This window comes from Protopterus annectens, chromosome 16.part0 (genome assembly GCF_019279795.1).
Source record: "Protopterus annectens isolate FY-2018-M chromosome 16.part0, PAN1.0, whole genome shotgun sequence".
Lineage (NCBI taxonomy): Eukaryota > Metazoa > Chordata > Ceratodontiformes > Protopteridae > Protopterus > Protopterus annectens.
This window is the reverse complement of record NC_056750.1, coordinates 815,797,139-815,813,684: the sequence shown is the minus strand read 5'-3', so window position 1 is coordinate 815,813,684 and position 16,546 is coordinate 815,797,139.

Sequence of the window (16,546 nt, the reverse complement as noted above, 5' to 3'; positions counted from 1 at the left end):
CACTTTGCAGCTAAGCCATGATAAAGGACAAATTATTATTCCAGGAATACAAATTCAAAGGGGATATTCCAGGTTGACTCATCACTGCTGCTCTTTTGTCTTGCTCTTAACCCATTAAGCTGTCTACTTAACAGTAACAGTAGCTGTCTACTTAACAGATCAGGTCATGGTTACAATATGGCTCCTAGAAAACAACAAAATGTAAAGACTTCTCATCTTTTTCTACATGATTTAAAGCTGTATAGTTAATCAAATGAGAAGCCGAAAGCATAACTGGAAGTGGTCAAAATGTTCTTAAATGATACAAGACTGTCATTTGTTCTTGATAAATGTGCAAATGCAACATTTAAAGCAGGAAAGCTGCAAGACCAAGAAAATAGTCTGAAGTAGGAATGTGATATAAAGGAACTTGAGCAGGAGGGAGTGTAAATATTTGGGAATCGAAGGATCAGCTGGACAGGAAGAAAATTAAAACGCTTCACATTTACTAAATGATATATGAAAATCAGTGTATGCCAAGATTATATATTCTTCATTCTGAAGGGGGTATGGGCCTCCTCGAAACTTATTATATGTGTACATCTGCAATCGTAGGACTGCACATATATCTGCTGACCTCACCAGATTCAAACATAGTGAATGTTTTAAAACATGAGGAGAACAAATCTAAGATGACCTCCATTCTTAATTTAGCAGAAGAATATTCATGTCAAGCTGGAATGGAAACTAAAGCAGAAGTAGATAAAAATCAGGCAGCAACTAAATGTGCCGAAAAACAAAAGAATGAATATAAGATCAGATTGAAGGCAAGAAATGTGAAAAGGATGTAAATATAGTTGCAAGCACAGAAAACTCCTGGAACAACATCATGTCAATCAGGATCTAACATAGGTTCATAGGTTAGTATTAAGCTAACTGCCCTTGCGAGCCATTTTAAGCTTAGCCAATTATCCCTTGTGAGACTAAAACCCTGCACCTTGTTTTGTAAGGCAAACATCTTAACCATTAGGCTATCCTCCCAAGAATAATTAAGGAGAGGTGAATTTAAACCAAAAGAAGAAAGGTTAATATTAGTGGCCCAGGATAGTAGACTACACACACATTGGTTTACAAAGTTCATTGAACATGTGGGAGAAACAGGCAAATACAGTTCTGTAAAACAGAACTGGAAACAGTTGCACACCTTGGGTGTGATACACTAATGGTAGAGGGTCTTTATACTGAAAGGCATAATAATGTGGCAAGACTGTTGCCCTGAGGATTGTGCAAATGTTGCAATATTGAAGTAGCTGAGAAGCATTGGAAACATGAGCCACAAAGTATTATAGAGAATGGTGACGTTTATAGCACATGGGATTACTCATTACCAACAGTTCAAAAAAAATAGATGTGATAAAATCAGCTACTGTAGTCCATGAAAAGAAGGCAAAAGTAGCATTGATAACTGAAATTTCTAATCCCAGTGATTACAGTGTTTTACGTACAGAGATACACAAAGTCTGAAAATACCAGGATTTGCAGGCAGAAATAAAGGCAATGTGGAAGGATACCCAGACAGTTCCAATAGTATTAAGAACAACGGGGGTCATAAAAAAATAATGTTACAGTCTTGTTTAGAGATATTCTACCGATACACGTAACTCCATATGAATTGCACATTGTGGGTGCTATGAAGAGGACTTTTGGCTAACATCAAAGATTGAAACAATACTAATTTCACAAACTTTAATCATACTTTGACTTAAGAATGGGGTACATTCCCATCATGGTTTTAGAAACCCAAAAGACTTGGGGAAATTAAACTGGCAGAGAAACTTCTTTCACCTGCAAGATATAAAACTGGTGCTGCCAGAACTCTATATATTTCAAGGACCTTATACTACAGTCTATAACTGCCCCATGTAGTTTCATATCCCAACTGGAAAGTAAAACAAAATGCACAGATAATTCTCTAACAAGTGTTGCCTTCATCAGGGCTGGCTTCAGATGGAATAGTCATATATGTATTAAGAACTTTTTTGTGTCCTACCTGACATACCAATACTCCTGGCACCAAAACTATGTCCATCCCCAGCATCAGGAATCATACTGTTTTTGAACGCTGTAATAGCAACACTCACAATATCATATCAGGAAAATTATCAGCATCTATTTGTCATCATAAGAGAACCCCAGCATGGCTTGGTCACAGAGTGACTACTCTGTTACACTCCAAGAAGAAGGTGTAGGATTGGTCTGCACAAGAAGAAGGAGTAGGATTGGTCTGCACAAGAAGAAAGAGAAAGATTGGTCTGCACAAGAAGGAGTAGGATTGGTCTGCACAAGAAGAAGGTGTAGAATTGGTCTGCACAAGAAGAAGGAGTAGGATTGGTCTGCACAAGAAGAAGGTGTAGGATTGGTCTGCACAAGAAGAAGGAGAAGGATTGGTCTGCACAAGAAGAAGGAGTAGGATTGGTCTGCACAAGAAGAAGAAGTAGAATTGGTCTGCACAAGAAGAAGGAGAAGGATTGGTCTGCACAAGAAGAAGGAGTAGGACTGGTCTGCACAAGAAGAAGAAGTAGGATTGGTCTGCACAAGAAGAAGGAGTAGGACTGGTCTGCACAAAAAGAAGGAGTAGGATTGGTCTCTACAAGAAGAAGGAGTAGGATTGGTCTGCACAAGAAGAAGGAGTAGGATTGGTCTCTACAAGAAGAAGGAGTAGGATTGGTCTGCACAAGAAGAAGGTGTAGGATTGGTCTGCACAAGAAGAAGGAGTAGGATTGGTCTGCACAAGAAGGAGTAGGATTGGTCTCTGCAAGAAGAAGGTGTAGGATTGGTCTGCATTTCTTTTTAGTTAATGTGGCCTGAGAGCTGGCATGGGTTGAGAGATTGTGGTGAGATGTGTTGGTTTGTCTCTAAATCAGTATTGCAGGAGCCATCCACTGGAAAGCAAAGTTTTCTGTATTTTGCAACAGTTTGAGTGTGGCCTCTCTTGGTATGCAATCTTTTAAAGAATTTATATTTTTGTCAGTGATTTGTTGGATTGTAAGGGGATGATATTATCACCTCATTACTAATTAAGTGCCAGTCCCACCCCTAAGACTGTCGCCATCACTTAAGCTGCTGCACATTCTGTATACCCAACGTAGTTCCCAGGGACGTTTAGCTTTTTAGTACAACATGCCCAGTGTGTCTGTTGTTCTCTCGAGAAGATCAGACAATATTGCCTTGATTTATGATTAAATACATTTTCATTCCCACAACCTTGTTATTCCACATGCATGGCAACAAATGGAAATAGAAATCCTTGACCAGTTCCACAGCTGTAGCACCATGGTAATAGTCATCTTTGAAATGTAGAAAGAAACTAAAGACTCTATTAATAATCCATGCTGACATGGAAAACATACAGAATCCACAAAGAAGTTACCTCAGCCAAAAAATGAATGTCCAAAACCAAATAATATAAGCCGTCACTCAAAAAAATCGAAAAAGTGCCCTCCCAAAAACAGCACACCTTACAAAATGATGTATCATTGCACTCCTGCCTGCCTGCTTCAACATTGTGCCTTTTTGAAAATATATAAAATATCAGCTGATTCCAGCACATTGGTCAAAATTTGAAAAAACAAGCTGCATTATCTGTGTTACTGCATCTTTATACTTCACTAGAAAGTGAAACATAACTTTAAATGCCTACACACACACACACACACACACACACACACACACACACACACACACACACACACACACACACACACACACACACACACACACACACACACACACACACACACACACACATACACACACACGCACGCACGCATGCACACACACATTTGATGTATCCCAATATACCATCCTATGGAATTCCAGTATGCATACGCATGTATGGTTAAATATATATATATATATATATATATATATATATATATATATATATATATATATATGTGTGTGTGTGTGTGTGTGTGTGTGTGTGTGTGTGTGTTTATGGATGCTTACACAACAGTACTGAGCTTAGCCTACAAGATTTGGCAATTGATTTTAATTGCATCAAGTATCCTATCTATGCCCCAAAACCTATAGCTTTACTTTTTCATCATGTGACTTTATGGGTACCCATCAATAAATATAAACATTTCAGTTTTCCTTTTGGGAATCAAGCATAACATGCAGTGATTAACCTTGAGACATGAATCATACTATGGGCTTAAGTCACTTTTACTGAAAAATACTGAACGACTACACATATAAGCAGTGGTTGTGGAAGGGCTGTGTGTATACATAGTCAAAGTGCAAGGGAAGTTAGTTTAAATTGCTTGTTTCTTTACAGCAAAGGAAACAGAAGTGCACAATTGTCCTTTTGTTAAAAAGATCTGGTAGTATAACATTTCACATGAAATACATTCTGCCTTAATTTTAGGAATGACTGAAGAGTAAGGTATAATTGGGTGGAAAGAGTGTAAATTATTTACTTTTGTTGATTTTCTAATTAGATGAGCAGACTTATCCTTCATGGCATCAGTTGTTATCAGCACTGCAAGTCTGAGAAAATTCAGTAACACTATTGTTATACTCACCTCTGCCTGCTGCTAGTTACATCTTTGTATGGGTTGAGGGGTGGCAATTTAACATAAACTAAGAAACAAAAGAAATGCATTTTGGGAAATAACACAAAATAAGACAGGCAGGCAGATCATTACTGAAATTGTGGGAGCACAGTAAGAGCTGCTACTGGACAAATCCCAGCATAGGAAAAAATCCCCAACAAATTATCTCACCTGAGTCACCACCAGCCACTGCCCATACACCTCAGAGGGGGGTCAAGAAGAAACAGTAGCAGATGGCGTGAAAGCAGTTATTACTGCATACCTATCAACTGTACAGATTTTTGCAGAATCTCCAGATTTTTGCTTCATATTTTTCATCTATTTCTCATAAAATTGTGGTTTTCTGGCAAATCATTGGAAAACCATTAAGGACTGAAATCAGAAAAATGACAGCCATTTGAGTTTCAGACTTCATACCCTTCAGAAAAATTTTATTAATGCAAAACATACCACAAAAAATTGCCAAAAGAGCTCAACCTACTACAGAATGAAGCAAGAAATGGTTTATTAAAGCACTTTTCTTCCCACGTAATTGTGGAACTTCTTCAGATAAAAATCAATTAGCAAAATCAACTTTCATGGTAATCTAACAAAATCATGTGTATGCGAACACCAATAAAATCCATTCCATCCTAAACAACTTCCTTTATAATATATGTCACCTGGCTCTAAGTTGTCAACTGAGATAATTTATTATTCTAAAAATTTTTATAAGAAGTTTTAATAAAAATCAAAATCAATAGCCCCATATACAATATACATATATAACATATATATATATATATATATATATGTTCACATATATTACTAGCTATTCAAATAATTGTATTTTATGTCATAAAGTGTATGCGTAATATTATATATGTTATAGTTGAAAGGGTGAATTAGGATGAATTAGGTGGATGGAAATGAGTAGTAGACTGACTTGTGGCTATTGATTTTGATTTTTATTAAAACTTCTTATAAAATTTTTATAAAATGTTTTAAAAGAATTATAAAGGAAGTTGTTTAGGATGGAATGGATTTTATTGGTGTTCACAAACACATGATTTTGTTGGATTACCATAAAGGTTGATTTTACTAATTGATTTTTATTTGAAGAAGTCCCACAAGTACGTGGGATGAAAAGCGCTTTAATAAAGTTTCTTGCTTCATTCTGTAGTAGATCGAGCTCTTTTGGCAATTTTTTGTGGTTTGTTTTTTTCCTAATTTAAGCAATTTTAATGCAAAACATGTTATTCTATCAACTTTCTAAGTTTGTAAGAGCAATATTTAAAAAGTGTCCCAATTTTTGGGCTTTTGTCCCACCATTATTTATGGTTTTGTCCAGATTTCTTGCTCTAAGAGGTTGAGAGGTATGCTTTGCAGTCACAACAGCCTTAGGTTGCTGTGGTTGGTGAGTGACTATTTAATAGTTCCTGGGGAAAGACTCAATGCCACAGAAGCATCTGATTGGACAGTTTAAATGTTAACTGTGTTCGCAGCCAATGAGACATGCAGTGAAGAACTAGACGGATCACTGTGAGACTCATGTGGGGCACAAACTCGTGAATGTGGGGGGGGGGCACACACTCTGCAGCAGCATAGAACAATTAAGGCAGGGCAGAGAAGCACTCCCACATAGTGCTCAGCAGCTGAGCTACAAATGAAAAACAATGATAACATTAAATAAATACATAAATAAAGAAATACAGCTTTAATCAGCCTTTGCTAACACTATGACACAGCTGTTCAGCTTCATGTTTCCTTAAGGCCAGCTGTAGCTGTTGTACTTACAGGAAACAGTAAACTGTGGCCAACATAAAACCAAAGCAGGGAGGCCACTCACTTTAGAGGAAAATGTGGCTTGTCTGTCAGGTGCCTGATGTTGATATCTGCATGTAGAAAAACAAAAGAATCAAAACAAAATCAAGAGAAAAGCAGAGAAGGACTGCCACAAGAGCATAACACAAAGTGGTTATACTTTGATTGCTTATATATCACATTAGCCCTACCATTCCTCAAATATAATACCGCAGGGTGGCCACTAATCATGTGTTGTTCAGTTCACATGCAGGAGATATCATAATGCTTTAACCATGTTTTTGATGGCCTAATCTCATTGCATCCTGACCAAGGTTTAAGGCAAGGTTCCATTGCTTGTCAGTAATTACTGCCTCTTAGGAAAGAGTCTTCTTAGAATAAGATAGTTATGTGGGTGCATGAGAGCTTTCCCTTGCAAGTAATGCTTTTCTAAATGATTTTCATTTCTTGTCACATGCTCATAACTTGACACAGTCTTGTATATTTATTATGATCTGCTAAACGTGACTTGCTCAAGCTCTATCTGCCTTGTTTGCTTCCTTGCTTAACCATTTCTTCCTCATACATTCATCAATCACTATTTACTGATGCACTTTATTTAGGCTTCTGATTTACTACACAATGTTATGCCCAAGACCAGTGAGCAGGGAAGAAAGGGTGATTGTTGTCTCATCTTACAATGATCACATTTTCTCCAAATTGGGACAGCCTTGAAGTCAGAATAAATATAAAGTCGGGAGACATGGAAAGGAAATCACCCTCACAAAGCCAGCGACTTACTTTTAGTTTTCACTTCCTTGCATATTTTCTTGAGTACCTTATTTAAATGCTATGCATATTCAGAGTAATGTTTTATATGCAAAAATGTACAATGTATTTAGCTTTCAGGGCATGCATTTCTATCAGAACTACTAAACTATTTCAATCCATGTGCTGCAGTGGTGGTGCTGCGGTAGCGTTGTCGCCTCACAATAAGACGTCGTCCTGTTTGATTCTCAGCTAGAGCGTCTTCTGTGTGGAGACATGCGTGAATGGGCGTACCTTCGTTGAAGACTGTGCATCAGATATGGCAACTCGGCACGTAAAAATCTGCTGCCAATCATTAGTGGACCGGAGTTCCGCTGTGGCGACCCCTAACCGGGAAAAGCCAAAAGACACAACAACATGTACTTGAGATGTCAATTATAAGCAGCAATGAATTCACAATAGTGATGCAGTCTCATATGTATGAAGACTTCACATTCTGTCTGAGTGAAAGAAAGCCCATCACAAATCTCTTTAACATTTCATACAACTAATATTCACATTCCCACCCAGGCTACAGCATGATTCAGTGCTGTACTTGGCTCATTTACCACCTGGTACTTTCCCTGATACAGCACCCCTCTACCCTAATTTGCAGAGCAAAAAATGCCTACTGCAGTACTGCAGAACTGAAAACTATTTTATTCTGATTTTAACAACTGATGATACCTATAGCAAACCTTTTGTGCATTTGTAGCAAGCAACTTTCAACAAAATTGTACCACACACAGACCTCTGAAGTTCTTAGACTAGTATCCTGATTAAAATCAGCATTGGCATTTATCTCTGTGCTGACATTCAAAAATACTTGTGCAGAAAAGAAAGCTAATACTGCTCTAGCAATTGGTCATCATCATCTGAACATGTCCCGTAACAACCCACACCCGGATCATCTGCCCACATCACCCCACCCTAGCTAGACGTCTGGCATGATTTATGAAAAAAAAAAAAGCAGGCTGCAGTGTATGACAGTAATTGTAGATATATGTCACCTGTCTCTAAGTTGTCAACTGAGATAATCTTGCAGAAGCCAGGCCCCTTGTGAAGTGGTTGAAAGAATATGACAGATTGCCCACAGCAGCCACCAAAAGGTGAAGTCTATGCTTAATGTTTAGCAAGTATTTTTAGAGTTTTGGAGTGCCCATGCATGATTGCAATCACCACCCCACCAAACTGGAATAACTAGAAGAACAGAAGATGCACCATTCTCCCTGTTGTATTAACTTACTTGTAACTAGAAGAACAGAGCATGCATGTATTAACTTACTTGTAACTAGAAGAACAGAACATGCACCATTCTCCCTGTTGTATTAACTTACTTGTAACTAGAAGAACAGAACATGCACCATTCTCCCTATTGTATTAACTTACTTGTAACTAGAAGAACAGAACATGTGCCATTCTCCCTGTTGTATTAACTTACTTGTAACTAGAACAGAAGATGCACCATTCTCCCTGTTGTATTAACTTACTTGTAACTAGAAGAACAGAAGACGCACCATTCTCCCTGTTGTATTAACTTACTTGTAACTAGAAGAACAGAACATGCACCATTCTCCCTATTGTATTAACTTACTTGTAACTAGAAGAACAGAACATGCACCATTCTCCCTATTGTATTAACAACTAGAAGAACAGAACATGCACCATTCTACCTATTGTATTAACTTACTTGTAAGTAGAAGAACAGAAGACGCACCATTCTCCCGGTTGTATTAACTTACTTGTAAGTAGAAGAACAGAAGACGCACCATTCTCCCGGTTGTATTAACTTACTTGTAAGTAGAAGAACAGAACATGCACCATTCTCCCTATTGTATTAACTTACTTGTAACTAGAAGAACAGAACATGCACCATTTTCTCTATTGTATTAACTTACTTGTAACTAGAAGAACAGAACATGTACCATTCTCCCTATTGTATTAACATACTTGTAACTAGAAGAACAGAACATGCACCATTCTCCCTATTGAATTAACTTACTTGAAATGCTTTACTTTCATAGGAGTATACAAGTCTAATGACCACTGGGGCATTTTTAATCCTAGCCATGCATCCCAAATCTCTGATACATTCGAGCACCCTTGAGTGTAACTGCGAGTTTGGGAGATGAAACATTTCCAAACATGCTACTTGTCCGTTAGAGACATAGGTGCCAAACCAGGGATGAATTTCCTGTTCCCTATCCAATTGTCCAACTTACACTGGAATTGGGTTACAGAGAAAATCACACACAAAACAAATGCCAATAAGATAAACAAGCAGTTACAAAAATATTATTTTATTCCTTGCACTATATGGAAGAACATCAACCCTGATAGGTTGTATCACGAATTTTAAAGTACAGCCAGGCCTGCAGTCAAGACTCAAGTATTGACAAATACTAGATAATTTGGTTTGGAAGAAGTCTAGAGCTTTTATCCCTTATAAATTAAGAGGAAAATACAAAAGACGATGGCTAGGACTACTAAGTCTGTTTACTTAAATGTGTATATAGCTGGACATCTTATGGTTCTTGTCATCACTTGCAAAGTATTATCCCTATGTCCTAACACATGGCTAACCTTTCATAAAGGGGCACTGTTTAACATATTAAGGACTACCCTGGTTGTGTCCACTGAAAATGAAGTAGTTCACCTTTTCATTAAATTAGCCAAAGATTAATAGTTGGTCCAGCAGGTCCTGTACAAAGAAGTTATTGTACACTGCACACCCTTGTCCCATTTTTGTCCTAAGCGTATTTCAGGGTAGCAGAAGTAAGAAACATGGCTCAATTTCTGAAATCAAGAGTCTCTGTCAGACCTAGAAAAGTGTTGAGTAATAATAGCTTAATTATGATGCTGCAAGTTAAACCATAAAGGAACTGTCAGGAAATGTCAGCCTCTTTGGTTGAAGAAGCTTCAGTAGGGATTCAGACTCGCTTCTTGTCCTTTGCCTCAAACGTGATAGTCATTGTCAGCTTACCCTTGTATATAATGCATTCCATGGACCAAGCAGCCTTTTATATCTGTCTTTTGTCTTTGAAACAAAAAAAAAAAATCGAGGCTTGTGGAGATGAACTGGTGTTGGTAAGCTTCAAGAATAATGCTAACAAACTCTATCGGGTCAGAATTTAGCAAAACTTTCCAGATCCAGCACAGTGGGAAACCAGCTTCACAGAAAGGACATCAAGTCATAACCTTCTTCAGCCTCCTACAAGCCAGACATCTCAGTCTTGTCTAACATGCCTGAAACAGTATTTTGACTTAATATTAATTCAGTGTAGCTTTCAGTTTCCAATAACCAACCAGGATTCTGGTGCATTAACACGTGGCTCAAACATAGCAGTTTTTAAACCAAGATGTTTTTGTCCTATCTATGCTGCAGAAAGATTATAATTTTGTTTATGTCCACAAATGTGATAATAGTTAAATATATTACTGTCAGTAAGGAATGAACTCAGCAGTAACAGCTATTTCAGAAACAGATAAAGAGCTGGCTGGCTGTTGACAACAAGGTGTTCCCTGGCTATAGAGAGGAGTTGTAGGATGTGCATACAGCTGAACATTCAAATAATCAGCCATGAAGTGAAGGTGCCGTTTTGGTCAAAGATTTGAATTATCAGATTATATTTGGTACAGGTTGTGCTACATAGGGCTTATTGCTGCGTTCTGCAGGTTGAGCATTGTGAAGTAGGTATATCTATGTAAGGGGGTGTGGAGGTGAACCACCATGTTGTGGAATGTGGGAACAAAGTCCCACATGTAAAAGCCTATTCTTTGTACTTTTATACAAGACTCAGAGTATTTTTTTGATGTGGGTGAATGATACGTTTTTTTTTTTGGCGGGGAGTTGTTTTTATTGATGGATACTGTTTTTATTATTACATTTGGTAGTCACTGTGTTCAACATTTGATCACTCTGAAAAAAAACTATGTACAGACAGTCTGGCACTGAAAATGATGATAACATATCAAGAAATTAAAGAATTCAGCATTCTGTCTCATAACAGAGACAATGTTTCACCCTCCTGCTTTAATACTCGAAGGTACTGAAACCCCAGCAATATTAAACTCAACATATCCCCGATTTCTCTAATAGACATATACTTTTGAAGATCATAATCATGTTCCCCTGAATTTCAATGGGCACCTGCAATGTAATAATTCTATATCTCCAAAGTGAATGTTAGTATCTCATACAAAGATCTTGCACCACACTGGATTCTTCATCCTTTAGTCTTCATTCTACCACACTCAAGCACCAATAGGATAGAGGGTCCTGCTGAAGGATCTGTACCCCCTTATTGCTGTCGCAGTTTGAGGTGCTGCATCTCAGCCTGTCAGGCTATTTGTATTGTAACAGAGGCCATTATATCTTCAAAGCTCCCAGAAATTAACCCATTTAAATATTCTGTAATCCCTGGCAATAAAGCTTGTGTCTCATTCAGTAGTACAAAGGCTTGTGGTATATGGATCTCAAAAAGGCTGCTTCTACCACGGTAGCTGATTGTTTGTTGCGAAAATGAGAAGCAGCATCAACACGAGAGGGAGATGCTGACTCTTCACCAGGGTCATGAAAAGGAGAAGCAGCATCAACACGAGAGGGAGATGCTGACCCTTCACCAGGGTCATGAAAAGGAGAAGCAGCATCAACACGAGAGGGAGATGCTGACCCTTCACCAGGGTCATGGAAAGGAGAAGCAGCATCAACATGAGAGGGACATGCTGACCCTTCACCAGGGTCATGGAAAGGAGAAGCAGCATCAACATGAGAGGGACATGCTGACCCTTCACCAGGGTCATGAAAATGAGAAGCAGCATCAACACGAGAGGGAGATGCTGACTCTTCACCAGGGTCATGAAAAGGAGAAGCAGCATCAACATGAGAGGGACATGCTGACCCTTCACCAGGGTCATGAAAAGGAGAAGCAGCATCAACATGAGAGGGACATGCTGACCCTTCACCAGGGTCATGAAAAGGAGAAGCAGCATCAACACGAGAGGGAGATGCTGACCCTTCACCAGGGTCATGAAAAGGAGAAGCAGCATCAACACGAGAGGGAGATGCTGACCCTTCACCAGGGTCATGAAAAGGAGAAGCAGCATCAACAGGAGAGGGAGATGCTGACCCTTCACCAGGGTCATGAAAAGGAGAAGCAGCATCAACATGAGAGGGACATGCTGACCCTTCACCAGGGTCATGAAAAGGAGAAGCAGCATCAACATGAGAGGGACATGCTGACCCTTCACCAGGGTCATGAAAAGGAGAAGCAGCATCAACACGAGAGGGAGATGCTGACCCTTCACCAGGGTCATGAAAAGGAGAAGCAGCATCAACAGGAGAGGGAGATGCTGACCCTTCACCAGGGTCATGAAAATGAGAAGCAGCATCAAAACGAGAGGGAGATGCTGACTCTTCACCAGGGTCGTGGAGGTAATGGGGAAGGAATAACCAAACCCAAGAATCAACAAAGGTCAGTAAATGTCTTCCACAATTTAGAGTGTGATAATTTTGTTAGTTTTATTCATATATTTGAAAGAGTATGTAAATAGTATAATATTGACCAACAGCTCTGGGTACGGTTCCTGACCCCTCTTACTCCATGGTAAAGCTGTAACTACTGTTTCCAGATTGTCTTGTACTGATTGTTTAAACTATGCTACAGTTAAAAAAATATTTATTGAAATGTTTTAAGTTAACACCTGAAACTTATAGAAAAAGGTTTTGTGAGCATAGACACAAGGTAGATGAAAGTGTGTGTGATTATATTACTGAGTTAAGCACTTATGTTCATAGTTGGGTGAGTGGTTGTCAGGTCACCACATTTTAAGTGATGGCAGACCTTTTGTTGAGGGAAGAAGCTCTTAGCACTTTTCCTGAGGACACGAGAATCTGGTTAGGAGACAGAGAATGCAGCTCTGCAGATGAGCTGGGAATAAAGGGGATCCCTACTTAGCAAGCAGTGGATCACTGCACAAGAAAAGGATACCCAGTGCTGCACATAGATATAATGGAACCCATGGTGGGCAGCCTAAACAGCCATGCCAGAGTCCACCAGTAAGAAGGGAAGCCACTAGTTCAGGTACACAGACAGGTTCGAGGGTTAAATGTTTTAAATGTAACCAGTGGGGCCATGTAGGATACAGATGTCCATGGAGGCAAGGTGGGGAACAAAAGTTGCAGGATCCAAGAAGTAGGAATAACAGAATGCCAGTGGTAAGTTGTCTAGAGACAACAGCAGTACCAAACTACTGCAAGAAGTTATATCCTATCTTACTGGATGGAAAACAGGCCACTGCTAAGAGAGACACAGCCTCTGACGTAACCATTGTGAAGCCTGCAGTGGTTAAAGAGGAAAAGTTCTTGCTTGGGTGCTCCACTCCAGTCAGAGCTTTAGGTGGATCCCATTACAAATGCCTTCGGCCAGGGTTCACCTTGACTGGGAGGGTGGAAAAGGAAGTAAGCAAGTAGGTGTGTTTGAGAATATTCCTGCAGATGACTTGATAGGGAATGATTTTGATAATGCAGTACTTGTGTGCATGCAGTGATACACAGTCAGGCTTGGAGACAGCATGTGGGTCTGGTAGCCTGGGGGAGACCCAGACAGACCGCATCTCTGAAGCCAGGACTGGTGATATGGCTACATCAGCGAGGGAACTACCCTGTAGCAGTGAGCCTGAAGATGAGCCAAAGCTGCTGACAGGTATGGATGTTCCCTTGGATAGAGTGACTGCAAGGGCAGAGGTGAGTGGTAGTACCCAGGCTGACAATGAGGCACACTATCAGAGGATACCACACTTCCTGTGGAAGGGGAGCTAGGAAGGGTTGTCAGGAAAGGAGATACTGCCAGCCCAGCTATCTGGAGTTTTGTAAATAATTATATGTCATTTGTGAATATTAATATGATTTATACAGAAGAGTGACAAAGGGAGATACTGCCAGCACAGCTGTCTGGAATTTTGTAAATGGTTATGTGTCATTTGTGAATGTCAACATGCTTAATGCAAGATGCTTGCATTATAACTGTATTAGAACTGCATGTTATGTGCATATCAAGCTGTTTCTTTATTTATTTGAGACTGTTCTGCAATGTTGTTTCAAATATTTAATGTGATTTTAAACTCTGATGTTACTGTGATTATAAACTGAATATTTTCTTGTTCTTTTATTATTTATTATTAAATATATTTAAACCTTTCATTTTGGATGATATTGCTGACGCACATTTAAGTTCTGAGAGTACTTGCATATTTATTTGGTGACACTGTGGACCACTTCTAATAGCCTTGCTCTTGGTCAAACTACAATTTGTATTGATAGTAAAATTATACAGTAAGATTGGATAGCCTTTGTTAAGGCCTTAAAGTAGCAGATAAAGAGTTGTGTGGTGGCAGTAATAACTACCTTATAGTCTGGGCAGAAGGGCGGCATAGCTAGTAAACCTGTGCCAGCCTTTTCCAGGTGTCTGTGTTTGTGTGTGTGTGTGTGTGTGTGTGTGTGTGTGTGTGTGTGTGTGTGTGTGTGTGTGTGTGTGTGTGTGTGTGTGTGTGTGTGTGTGTGTGTGTGTGTGTGTGTGTGTGTGTGTGTGTGTGTGTGTGTGTGTGTGTGTGTGTGTGTGTGTGTGTGTGTGTGTCAGCTTCTTGGCCAGGGACACAAAGCACTGGTTGGACAGAGAGGGTGCTAGAGGCCTTGGCTTGAACACTCAGCTGAGACCTCACCGCTATAGCTGTACCAGTGGGGAGTCTTATTGAGAATCTGGAGAAAGAGGGAAAAATGAGCCCCAGACTGACTGTGGTCTCTGTGTGCTCTTAAGAGAAATTGCACTTGATGCAGAGAACTGCATCTGGAAATACTGTGTATGCACTTATTATCCTTCCAATGTATGTACCCCACTGGTGCTAGTGGTGAGGATTGAAGCTCCATAATTACTGGGCCAGAGGTGGGGCATCACAAGGGTCACAAAGGTAGAGATTAGACAGGCTCAGCTCTTGAACTATACATTATAAAGCTTTAGGGAGGGAGGTAGCTAGTGAGGTGCCTGATTCTCAAGGAAAAGGGGAGTCTGTATACTGGAACAGGGGGTTACTTGTGTAGAGAGTGGACCCTTGAGGGAGGGCTAGAAGGTGAGGAAATACAGCGGTTGATAGTGCCCACAGCCTACCATCTTGCAGTTCTAGCCACAGCCCATGATGTTCCTTTTGCAGGTCATATGGGCATAAAGCACACCAAGAGACATATTATGCAGAACTTTTATTGGCGTGGAATTACCAGGGATGTAACCAGGTACTGCAGGATCTGTGAGTACTGCCAAAAAGTAGGCAAGGCAGGAGACAAGTCAAAGCTCCTTTGATAGCTTTGCCTGTGGTTGAGGATCCATTTCAGAGGGTAGCTATGGATATTGTGGAGCCTCGGAGTACCCCAAGTTCTACAGGGAAGAAGTATATCCTAGTGGTAGTAGACTATACTACTTGATACCCTGAGGTGGTGGCTCTGTCCTCTATCGAGGCAGAAAAAGTGGCAAATGCTTTGCTAGAGATTTCAGCAGGGTAGGTTTTTCCAAGAGAAATACTGACTGATAGAGGTGCCAATTTCATGTCAGACCTGCTATCATGCCTGCAGAAGTACTGTGGTGTGAAGCACCTAAAGACAACCCCCTACTATCCCCAGACTAATGGTCTTGTGGAGAGGCTAAACTCTGCACTAAAGACCATGTTACAAGCATTTGTAAACCAGTTTAAGAAAGAGTGACACAAATATTGGCCCCATCTGCTGTAGGCATACAGTGAGGTACCCCAGCAATTCACAGGTTTTTCACCCTTTGAGTTGCTGTATGAGCATAGGGTGAGGGGACCTTTAGATTTGATTTGTGATGAGTAGGATGGTGAGTGTGAATCCCACAAGGGGTCTGTTGTGGCAAATGTCCTAATCCTCAGGACAAGGCTTAGTGAGCTCATGGGCTTGGCCCAAGAGAACTTGGCAGGAGCCGAACAGCAGAAAAAGGTCTGGTATGACAGGAATGCTCGAGCCAGAGAGTATGCTGTAGGACAGCAGGTGATGGTGCTCATTCCTGTCAGACACAATAAGCTGCAGGCAGTTTGTGAGGGACCCTACAAAGTGGTGAGGAAGGTCAATGATGTTAACTACATGGTAGAACTGCTAGGCAGGAGGCAGGGGCACGGACTGTACCATGTTAACATGATGAAACCTTACCATGACAGGGAGTTCCTTGTGCTAAGTATTTCCAGTAGGAGGCAGGAGGAGTCTGAGGGGGATCTATGGCTACAGGGAGTTAACCAGCAAAATCCCATTTCACTATGGTGGAGCCTAGGGGACAGTGGAGCACTGTAGTGGGGTCAGCAAT